General features: G+C 35.5%; 1 long non-coding RNA gene across 1 annotated transcript; it reads left to right on the top strand.

Annotated features, from left to right (window-relative positions):
- The first annotated feature begins 4,835 nt into the window (after window positions 1-4,835).
- LOC141623373 (uncharacterized) lies at window positions 4,836-7,879 on the top strand. The gene is made up of 4 exons (XR_012533332.1): window positions 4,836-5,175; window positions 6,625-7,165; window positions 7,293-7,509; window positions 7,692-7,879. It is a non-coding gene; the product is annotated as an uncharacterized LOC141623373 (long non-coding RNA).
- The last annotated feature ends 1,954 nt before the right edge of the window (window positions 7,880-9,833 follow it).

Genomic DNA, 9,833 nt, shown 5'->3' with positions numbered 1-9,833 from the left:
GACCCAAAGCCTAGTCAAGGGTTTGCATGTGAGTCACCTATTCCAACCCCGTGATGCGATGTGGACTTGGTTAACTTGTCTAGGTGACCTTGATTGACCTTGTGGTAAGGCAACCCAAAAATACTTTTCTATCAATAAGTTTGAAGTGCTCATATCGAAAATTTTGTTATGTGGAAGTAATTTATTGCTAAGAAAACCTCAAATGTTATGAAATGTTGAAATGTTGAGAAATTTTAGTTGTTTTGATGGAGGCGTACCACTTCAATGTGCTTTGGAGAGGGATCCATTGAATTGGGCCCCCACACGGTTGTGAATTCAACCGCCCAGAGACAGAGTGACTATCACCCCGAAAAACTATTGTCTAGAGGTTAACCGGTTGCCTAATAAGCGATTGGCGAAAGCAAAGGACACTAGCCCGGAAGGGACAAACCCCATCTTAAATTTTTGGAAATGTGAAAGTTAAATGAGGTCAAATTTTGAATATTAGTCATATCCACCCTTTGTTTATAACGATTTGAGCATTTCATTCCCAAAAAGCCTTTTGTCAAGCCACTTTGTCGAGCTTGGGACGATCCATGACCTTTACTTTTGTAGAGAATTCGAGACTTGTCATGTCATATGCTACTAGCATCATAGGGATCATCATTCCACCACCATCCGATCGCTCTTGACGAAAGCATTTCGAAATTGAGGACGAAAGTAGTCTAGTTTAACACCATTTGGAGGTGATTTAGTGCCATCCTCTTAGCCTTAGTAATTTGTTGAACTAGTATTTGTGAAGGATTATATGCTCTTAAATTTGTTCTCTCTTAGTTGCCTCCGCAACTTGATGAGGAAGTGGCTATTCCTTTTGTAGATGCATCCATTATTTGATTTTGTGTGCTTAATGTTTGGAAGTGTCGCCATTTTGGCAAGACCCACCTTGCCTTGCAAGAAGGCATCCTACCTCATGGTTGTCTTGTTGTGAGTTGAAGGGGCGGAGTGAGACCCGCTAATTGTCTCATATCGACTATGTTATTAGGTTTGTTTAAATAATGGTCCTAGTCTTTGTCACCTCTTTACTCGGAACGAGCAAAGGTTCGGTTTGGGGATATTTGATGTGACCATAATTAGCGCATATTTAGCCCCCGAATTAGCCTTGTTCCCATGCTTTTTAGTGCATATTTGGGTCATTTATTGTTTTTAGTTCTTTGTTTTGCATATTCTTTGAGATTTTGATCCCTTGGTAGGAAAGGAGTGCAAATCTTGCATTTTCATGGCAAAACGAGACTAAATTGATTGAATTCAATGACCAAGCATCAAGGAGAGACAAGATTAGAAGGCCTTTGTACATATTATAGTAGATGAGCAGTGTTGAGGAAGGATCCTTGCATCCCCAAGGTAATCCCCAAGGATTTTATGAAAAAAAGGGAAGAAAAGAAGAAGGAACAAAGCTGAGTAGCAATCCGTGCGGATTGCCCTGAAGACGCCCGTCCTCCATAGCACAATCCGTGCGTCTTCTGCCAAAGACGCCCGGGTAGCAAGCCCAGAAGACGCCCGGATTCCCTTGAAGACGCCCGTCTTCCCCTGCTACAATCCGCCCGTCCCGACACCAATACGCACGGATTCCAGCCCAGCACAATTTCGTTTTCTTCAAACTTCAAAGAAAGAAGCCCTTCCTTCGAAAAATACCGGCTTCTCCCTGCTCAATCTAAAAAGTGTAATTACTAGTTTAGCCCTTAGTTAACCCTAATGCATCCACCTAATTTCCACTATAAATACCCCATTAGTCTAATTAGAAGAGCATGTTCTTCTTATCAATTATTAGAGTAGTTAATATCAATCAAATCCCTCTTTAGTATTGTAATCAACAATTAGTCAAGTTTTAATACAAGTTTTATTTCCTTAATCTCTCTTTTGTTCATCCTTTATTTTGGGTAATTGAAGATTATTTGGGTTATTATTGGGAGATTGACAACCTCTCAATCAAGCATCAAGTACTTCTTTTATTCTTTGCTTTATTACTGGAATCATTAGTAGGTATAATTCTCTTAATCAATCCCTTTTTAATTATTGTTAATTACTTTCATTTGTTCATCATGTTTCATTTTGTTGGTATGATTGACAACCTTGCTAGCATGATCAACATGATAATGAGTGAGTAGTGACCTAGCTAGGGTTAATGGGTAATTAGGGGAACCAACATGGGGAATGATTCATGCTTAAATTAATATGCTTTCATGGTTTATTTGCTTGCTTGTTTTGATCTCAACTCATGCACATGTTATGTTTGATGAAATGTGAGCCTATGAATCCTTGTATTTTTTACCCATCACCTATCTTTTCAATGAGACTTGTAAGACATAAACCAACTCGAGTCTCATTAGACCATGCATGTTGTTGAGTAGGAAAGACCAAGTCGACTTGTAGGTGTTGTATAATCTAATCGATTCGGCTCCGGGACCCAAACTTTCCTAGGATTGTAAGATATAACCCAACTCAATCCATCACAATAATAATTGCTTGCTTTTAATTTGAGAACATGTTTGTATGATCAATTCCCATGATTCCCCTATGACCCCATGATACCCTAGTGCCTTTTATCAATTGTTTACAACCCTTTTATTTCATCTTACTTATTTACTTTTATTGCTATCTAGTTTGTGTCCTTCTACATCAACCCAAATTGTGACACCCCTAAGACACCACTAGTTTCAATAGAAATCTCATCTCAATTCCCGTCCCTTGGGATCCGACCTTTACTTGCCTCTTTACTAATTGTAGAGTTGTTTGTGAAGTTATAAATTGTGTTTTGATTCGGACGTGACCCAACGACAACATCTATTCAATTGTGAACACGAAACGGACCGATCAAAATCGATAATCTACCAAGGTAAAATTCAATCTATAACAATTAATTAATAACTCCCGTCTACTTTGGGTTCGACTCCTAAGTACTACATTCATTTGTTGTCTAGGGTATAAATATTATCTTTGCATAAGTGTGCGATAGCCTATCAAATTTTGGCGCCGTTGCCGGGGATACGGTTTTGTTTGTTATTAGTTGTTGAATTTTATCTTATTTTATTTTGTCTCGAGGAACACTTGTTCCTTGAGATTCATCTCACCATTTTCTTGTAGTTTTAGTGCCTATTTTGTAGGTAATAAAGCTATTGGCCTTACATAATGAATTACGAATTCGTCCCACAACTCAAAGATGAGCCTTTTCATGATTATCTTGCCCGATTCAACCATTTTTGCGATAGTCTCCTCTCTCTTGGACATATCCTTGATGGGGATTACATGGTTTAATTCACGCTTAATGGCATGAATTTTGAGACCCGAGAAATACCTCTAAACTTGAGTAATGGGAGTGTCTACTACATGATGGGGCTAGAACTTTGGAATTTCTTTGATTTCATGGCTAGCCAAAGTCAATTGCGGGAGGTATCACGCCGATACAATGAGTGGCGCATGCAAGAGGAGCTCAAAGTGCTACAGGCTCGTTTGAAATAAACTTCTCAAGAGAAACCGAGATCACGTGAGCCTATCTTTTCTCATTTTGCCTTTTTACCTCCCCAATGTGAGTCTTTTCAATCTAATGATTTTGAATTATTGGATGACGACGATGATAGTCTGACTTTTTCTTCTGAAAGTCCCCCTACTGTCATTCCAATTGAAAATTTAGAGACTCGTGTTAATGGCATTGACCTCGTGGTAGATAACACACTCACCATGGACGATGTGGGGCCCGAATATAATGAAAAAGATAAGGTTTTACACGAGACCTTAGACCCCTTTGAAAATCCTTTTGTAGAGGATGTTGTTGATCCATTCGAGAAAGATTGAGGTTTAAGTAATTTTGATATGGAAATTAAGAGGGATGAACCCCCTATTTTTGATGACCCTCTCCTCTTTTATTCTTTATGCCACCCATATGAGACCATATATGATTATAATTTGTGCTTTAACGATTTATTTTATGGTCTTAAGCATGATGCTCCATCTCTTGCTGACGAGTGGAGTGATACGGTGGTAACATTTGAAGTCTCTCTTGCGCCCATCGATAAGATTTATAAATTCTTACCCTTGCTCTTTCATGTTTTAATCTTATCAATTGCGTACATATGTTTTCATGTTGCTCATGCGCAGATATATGATAGACGTCTAAGGGCATTGACGTGCTTTTTAGAGGATGATGGAGGATTCATTAGAAAATAACTAGTTTGTTTTATTTCAATTTTTACGCAATTTCATGTTTTATTAGAATTAGGAATAAATTTTAGACTATTTTGAGTTGTGATTTGTAGGTGTTGGAAGAGGAGAAGAGGCCTTTTGAAGGATAGCATGCTACCCCGTGTTGTAACCCCGTTCGGGGTCGTAACATTTGTTGGAATATGTGTCCTCCGACAATAATGCGATCACAACTGTTGATCATGATGATCACATGTTTAAGTCTCATTATAAAGAATACAATTGGTAAGTAATATTTTACTGTCAACTGGTCCACACATATCGGTAATGATTGCCTTACTAGAGTTTGACATTACCACTAGTAGAAAAAACCCCTATCGTGACGCCTTTATCGTGGCGGTTCTAATAGAAACGACGTAAAAAGCCCAAAAGAATGGCGGGAGCGTAATTTTCATGTTATAGGAGGTCTATTGTGGCGGTTTAAGTAAGAACCGGCGTGATAATATAAGCTATTTATGGCGGTTTCAAATTAAAAACGCCACCATAAGTCTTTTGTGGCGGTTGTATTAACAACCGACGTTAATAACGTTGTTAAAATAATTATAAGTGACAATATTTTTTAATAAAAAACCGCCATCGTATGTATTTGTGACGGTTGTAATTGTACGGTTACAACCGAGGTTAAAGATAACAAGTCAAAAAACCCTTTTGCATTCACCTTACTGTATCTAACCACTTTTCATTCCTCTTCATCTTCCCACACCATAAACCCTCCGCGACACCCTCAATCATCATTACCCACACCGCCGACCATCGTTAACTTTACTCACACCACCGTCGACAACCACTGTTCTAGCCAAGTTTATCTCCGTCTACATCTCAATTTCAACTCCGACAACCCACTTTTCAAACTCGCTACTACTGGTTGTTTCCTAGCGACACCACAAAGCAACGACACACGATCTACCCGCCTCTTCTTTAGCCACAACAACATCGAAGAAGGTACTTTTGTCGACATATCAATTATAGCATCTTCATTAAAATTATACAAAGTTGCATCTTATTTTAATCATACAATTGATTGTTATTGTATTATTAAAATTATTGTTTTTTTTTGCAGAAATTATAATTGATAAACTATATGATTGATAAACTATGTGGGTAATTGGGATGAAATGAAAATGAATTGGGAGTGAAAAATAAATATGATGAGAAAAGAGGTAAGAGATGATCGGTTGAAGTGGTAGAATAGGATTACAATGGAAAAAAGTCCGGACTGACACTGGTTGTTGATAATTAGTTCCATATGTTCCTGATTTAATTGAACCCGATTATGAAATCTTTATGAAGGTTTGACAACTGGCAAGTAGTCACCCCTAATTGTCTTTCATTTTTGGCAACCTATATAGGTGAAACATTCGATATCAAGTTTTTGAAGTAAAAACATTCCTTTTTAGGTAGTTATTCCTCTTGTTAAGGAGGGTCATACATATTGAGTTTGATGCTGGACATGTGTATTGAATATGTGAATAGGATGCCGACTCTGCAATATCTCTAAAATTTGAATATCTTCTGTTTTTCTTCTTCAACTACCCGAGTGAATGAATGATAATATTGAGTTACTAAGACGAGTTGAACAACTTTGTTCCAAACTTTGCTGAACAGCAGTAATGTAATGATTAAATGGTTAAGCAAGCTACTTCCACTTACTAATAGGAATCATGATCATAGTACTGAGCCGACCGGTTAATGTAAGCATTAAATGGCAGTTTCTTTCCTCTCGGATTCTAACACTTCAATATCACTCGCAGAGTAATTATGTTTCATTTTGTTCAAATTTGTTTGGGAATTGATTCCATTGACAAGGAATTTAGTGATAAATTGTTAACGTCTAGCAGATCGCCGCTTAAATAATCTTCCGATAATTTATTTCCTAAGCCGAAATGGAATCCTAGAAATACTTCCTCCGTCTCAGTCAATTGTTTACGTTTTCTTTTTCCATAAGAGAGGTCTTAACTAAAGTTAAAGAGATGATAGGTAAGAGTTAAATTCCTTTTTTGGAATTGAATTAGTATTTCTGCTTTTAATGGAGCCAAAGACTCGTAATCTATTGGTTCAACCTATGATGAATTAATGCAGAATAACTCACTAAGCTAGTCATTTGTTAAGCAAACTTTGTTTAGTTGGTGTACTGAGGTAAAAGCTTATTCTGCAGCATTCCCTGAATTCATGTGTCTATAATTTCTGTATCTAGGATTGAATTTGAAGGAAATCAATAAAATTCTTAACAGTAATTCTAGATTTGAATGTTGTTCGAAATTCAGATCTTTGTGACAAATATGCCATGGAGACTAGTTTATAAGTTGGCTGATTACCCTTTTATCGCCAGTTGATTTTAGGATGTAAACTCGCTTTACGACTGACCATTTGCTCGCTTTGTTTTGCGCCAAGGTCGTAACTCCAAAGCCTTTAATTCATCAAGGTCTTCTTACACTTCCACGTGCTCATTCCTGGACGTCTTTTTTCCGAGCAGATAAATGTTCAGTAGCCAAATGTGTTGAATATGAATTGTAATTCTTCAACCAAGTCTTCTGAAATCTTCTCTAAGATATGCTGCTTGATCGAAAATGACTCTGTTTGTAAGAATTTTCTTGTTAGACATTTCTTATGAAATGTTTATGTATTTCTCATATGCAAATACTTCAGCATTTAAAACCAAAGAAAAAAAATCAATGGTTCGACGACTGCCCTGAAGAACATACAAAATCTATATGCACAAGAAGCGTAATTGCCAGATAAGAAGTTGTTGTTGTAAGAGGCTTACATGTGATCTTGTACACGAACCTTTAAAAATGGATGCTTAAATCTGTTCCTTTTATATTGCATCAGGTTGTTAATTATTGTGAGCTGGACTACCTTGTCACGAGAGATGAAGTGTTGCACGACCTATTTATGTATACTCTGATGTCATTTTCAAGATGTATCCTAATAGGTATATTGGAAGTATAAATCATTGTTGAGAGTCTTTTAATTTGCTTGCATTTTTGTACTAAGCTTTTTAATATTCCATATCTCTTTTAGTATGCTAGATTATTCTCATGCCGTCTGGCTTGTTTCAGGAATCGCTAGTGCAATAGATCTAGCTGAATGGTTTCTTCCTAGATTGCAGTCATTGAACTGTAAGCTCTTATCTTTCATGATAGTCCTATTGTTTTACAAGTGTCATTGTTCGTCTTGTGTTCAGACTGAGCTAACGGGTGTATGTTAGACATGAAATCAAGCTGCTGCAGACAAGGAATTCATTTTTTCGTTTTATTTTGACATGAAATATATGTGGTATGTGGTGCTATAATTCAAACTTTTGAGCTTTTTATCTTGTTTTTGCTTTATATATATATATATATATTTATATAGGTACCCTTGTTTTCATTATTTGATTTTTAGTAACGCTAGACGTTGATTTAATAATGCTTAGTTTGATTTTCTTACTATGAGATTTGTTTACTGTGTCATTGCAGATTTAAGAGTAAGAGTGTCAATTGACGAGATAAAGAATGTTAAAGAGGTGTAGGCTACCAAATGTTTAAGGAATAAGTAAATGTTGATTAGTCTATTAAATAAGATGTGTATGTGATTATTTATATACTTCGATGTAAAATTTTTGAATATGGACATTATTGTTCTGTCGATGATATGAAAGTTTTTGGATAGTTGGTTACATTCTTGTGTATGTATTGTTTGTTCATTTTCATATTGGATTGTCAAATTTATGGGAGGTTGCTACAGAAATTTAGGTAGCAATTTTTTTTTTAAAAAAAATACCTATTTTTGGCGGCGGTTCTAAGTTAGAAACGCCACGAGCTATAGTGACGGTTCTAAAGTAAAACCGCCACTATAGATAATCAATGGTGGCGGTTCTTAAGTTAAAAACCGTTACTATAGTTATCAAAGTGATCATTGAAATATCTATGGTGGCGGTTTTCTTACGATAACCGCCACTATAGATGAGTTACATTGACGGTTCTTGTCTAACAACCGTCGTATTATATAAGTCTATGATGGCGGTTTTGTATAACAACCGCCACTATAGGAGAGCTATAACGACATTTGTACAACCACCTACAACCGCCGTAAAGTTTATACGACGCCGCGATAAACGACACACCCTAAATCTCTAAAAACCGCCACAAAAGGTCATTTATAACCGCCACCGTAGGGAGTTTTTCTACTAGTGTACTGTCGTGAGACGGTGGTGACCAGTTGATCCCCTTAGGTCATACCTAAAGGATAACACTCTTAATTGATCATTTAATTGATCGTATGACGATACGGGTCAATTAAATTTCTTAAAAATTGACGGACGATTTTGGAAGTATTATTTACGTGTCTCAATGAAATTTGATTAAATAAGATACGGTCTAAGTAATCGAATTGTTTCATTACTTAGATGAAATTATTATTTAAAGAAACAATTGCAATGGAATGAATAAATTATTATAAATACAAGTTGTTGTGATTTATAATTGGTAAAATATTTTGGTACAAGTAATTGTGAATTATTAAGTCGATTTTTGTATATGACGTATTTTTATTAATACGTTGATTTTAAATATGTTAAAAATACATAACAATTTTATGTGACATGTGACATGTGACAAATTGACAAAAAATAAAATGGAGTCCATTTTATATGTACCGAAATTAAGAGGAGGATTAGGCAAATATTGTGTTCATTATGTTAGTGGTAAACATAATCATTTCCTACTAAACATAGCCATGCAACACTACTTGCTTTTGTGAAGACCTCCTAGTGTATGCATTGGTCCCTTCTCTTCCCCCCCTTACCCGGTTTTTCATGGAGCAAAGCCAAGGGTTTTTGCCTTATAATTTATCTTATACACTACATTAAAAATTAGTGTATTAGCTCGTTATTCATTCATCTAAAATTAGAGTTTTAGAAAGATAAAAACTTCCTTCTCCTCCTTCTCTCTTGACTGAAATAATAGAGAGACCAAGTAATATTTTGGGTCAATTTTTATACAAAATTAGTATTATTCTAGTAATAATAATATTAATTTTATTAAGTTGTTATCTTGGGTATAATACTTTTGCGAGGGATTCTCTTCTTGAATCCTTGTTCATCCAATTAAGGAAAGCTCAAGAACAAGGGAGTAGGTGAACTCTCTTATGCCCTTTGATCCGAAAATATCAATGTAAGATGATGATTTCTTTTTTAATTATATTTTGTTTGCATGCATAAGATCACCCTTTAATTTTATGACTAAATTAAAATTATAACATATATGAATATGTTGAGTAAAGAGATCTAGATTTCTAACAAGCGGTATCAGAGCCTTGGTTGTTTGCATGCAAATCGGTTATAGTTTTTCCGAGTTATACGATTAACATATAAAACTTGTAAATTTGTGTTATTATGATATATCACGAAATAAATTTTTGCATGTTAAAGTTTCTGGTCCTAAAGTATTTTTAGGATATTTTGGTTAATTTATGGATTTTTATTGTTCATCTTATAATATAATGGCATTAAAAATGTGATTTTATGATTAAAATGTCATTTTCGGACTAAAATTAGCTAAACTTCAAATTTTCCAGTAATTTTTTCGATATGTTATCACATGTTTTATTTTTAGATGACC

This window comes from Silene latifolia, chromosome X, assembly GCF_048544455.1.
Source record: "Silene latifolia isolate original U9 population chromosome X, ASM4854445v1, whole genome shotgun sequence".
Taxonomy (NCBI): Eukaryota; Viridiplantae; Streptophyta; class Magnoliopsida; order Caryophyllales; family Caryophyllaceae; genus Silene; species Silene latifolia.
The sequence above is the reverse complement of the archived record's forward strand: the minus strand, read 5'-3'. Positions and strand labels throughout refer to the sequence as shown.